Source organism: Priapulus caudatus, unplaced genomic scaffold (assembly GCF_000485595.1).
Source record: "Priapulus caudatus unplaced genomic scaffold, Priapulus_caudatus-5.0.1 Scaffold703, whole genome shotgun sequence".
NCBI lineage: Eukaryota > Metazoa > Priapulida > Priapulimorpha > Priapulimorphida > Priapulidae > Priapulus > Priapulus caudatus.
In genome coordinates, this window is record NW_014577764.1 from 53,293 (window position 1) to 55,626 (window position 2,334).

Here is a 2,334-nt window from a genome sequence, read left to right on the forward strand (position 1 = left end):
GGGACTGTAACCAGAATTCACACATGTATTCGTTGGGATAGGAGTAGTGGCCTTTAGTATCTTGGATAGCTGTGGCGGTCAGACATCTGCGTGCAAGCGGCACTAGTCGGCCAGGAGTTACAATTTAGGTTGTGGTTACAATTTTACTGGAAACAGTTATTCAGGGGCTGGTAATTTCTCTCAGGAGAAGGGCGGATGTCACTAGTTCATATGGTTGCGCTGTTTTCTTCGCACGGCGCTTATCGGGATATGTGTGGTGATTGGCGTAAAAGGGGTCTGGGCGGGGTTCTGCCGCGTGGCGTGAATAAGTAATGAGTTTACCTAATCGCTCTTACGCTTCTAGTGGCCTATGGCATGATAACATTACATTCAAGGGGTCTTTCGTTGATATACTCTACTTCATTCAACAGTAGATTACAAGATTTAAATTTAAATACGAAATGTGTTGCACACACCCCTCAATCTGCATCTATATGTATACAGCATAATCTCCTTGTAACTTCACTATAAGCTACTCGCATGATGCCGAGTCTGATTAGCATTTAGTTTCGGGACGTTTCAGGACATTCATTATGGCGATGTCGTCTGCATGAGGAACGATTCCGCTTCAGCCGACGATCATGAAATCGCGCGTGCAAAAACGTGACGACGGAGACCGCGTAAGTTGACACGATCACACAGTTACGCACGATATTATGTATATAACTTGGGTTGGGACCGGTTGTCTGGTCTTGTGGAATTACAGGGGAAGGAATTAGCATTTATGCTTCCGTAGACACTCTGTTCCCAACCGCCTAGATCAGCGAAAATTCCTTTAGCGATGATTGATGGCGGTTGCTGTGACATTTCTATTGTGAGCTTTCAGAGTTATGTTAGCAGTGTGAACAAACGATCTTTGTGATCATACAGGGGGACTAGTAATTATCGATAGTTTTTACGTGTGTATGTGTTCTCGCTGTAACTAAATGACAATTTTTCGTCCCCTATACAGAACTAGAATTTAGTAAGGCCTGCAATGCTCTAGTGGTCATTATGGCACATGTTCTCGTGTGACCATGCTGTATTGCATTATTCGGAACCAAGTTACCGTAGAATAACTTAGAAGAGATAACTTACTACTTCCTTAGCCAGGTTTCTCCAGGCTTCATGTGTGTGGTAGATATTTCACGTCACGCATTTAGTTTCGACGATGATTTTCAGGTGTAACAATGTGGTGGACGTCAATAAAACACACGTGTGCAGTGGGACTACAATGGACAGGGCTTGCAGTACCAGATCATTTGCTGGTCCAGTGTTTATACTCATCTACACATTCGCTGGCATACCTATAGGTTTTGCGGCCGATCTTTACAACAGGTATGCTAATATGGTGACACACATGTAATTTAACAGTGTTCAGTAGCTAGTGCCATTTTAGCATATATCAGCTAATTCCTCGTAACATTATAGACCAACATACTATTTCGTTGTACACAATACTAATAGATACATAATAAACGCATATAAATAAACACAATGGACATTTCGTGTACCTGCCTTATGATAATATATATATATATATATATATTTATACGTACACACATAGAGATGTTTAATCATAACGCATATAATTACAAGAGTAAGAAAATAGGACACTTCTATTACTACAAAGATGACTATACATGTTTATACAGCAGTAAATGCAAGTGATAACTATCATTACATGTGTATATAGCTGTCAATGTAAATGTAAGTGTTAACTAACTTTTATTCATTGTGTATCAGCTGTCAATGTAAATGTTAAGTGTTAACTATATCAATATGTGTATAAGCGTGTCTCAAATGTTAAATGTAAGTGTTAACTAACTATCATTACATGTGTATACAGCTGTCAATGTAAATGTAAGTGTTAACTAACTATCAATACATGTGTATACAGCTGTCAATGTAAATGTAAGTGTTAACTAACCGTGATCCTACGTTGTTCGTCTGCAGGAAGTCTATGCTGGCCGTCAGCGTCTGCTTCTGGTCGCTAATGACTCTACTTATGGGATTCGTCGTTGAGTACTGGCAGCTTGCGTTGCTGCGCTTTGGACTCGGCCTCGGGTAAGAACTGTCGCCATGCATAGTACCGCTAGCATAGTACACACACGCACATGTAGATACTAACCACGACTGTGTGGGTACTGTGGAAAGAATATACAGTTGTTCGCAGCGCACACACGCATGCATGCGTGTTATATAGATAGTAACCACGGCTGTGTGGGTGCTGTGGAGTGACTACACAGTTGTCACACACACACACACACGCGCACACGCACACGCACACACACACGCACACGCACACGCACACAC

At 41.6% G+C, this 2,334-nt stretch overlaps 1 long non-coding RNA gene across 1 annotated transcript; it reads left to right on the top strand.

Annotated features, from left to right (window-relative positions):
- Positions 1-564: 564 nt before the first annotated feature.
- On the top strand, positions 565-2,086 carry LOC106812938. The gene is made up of 3 exons (XR_001394405.1): positions 565-659; positions 1,201-1,356; positions 1,975-2,086. It is a non-coding gene; the product is annotated as an uncharacterized LOC106812938 (long non-coding RNA).
- Positions 2,087-2,334: the final 248 nt, after the last annotated feature.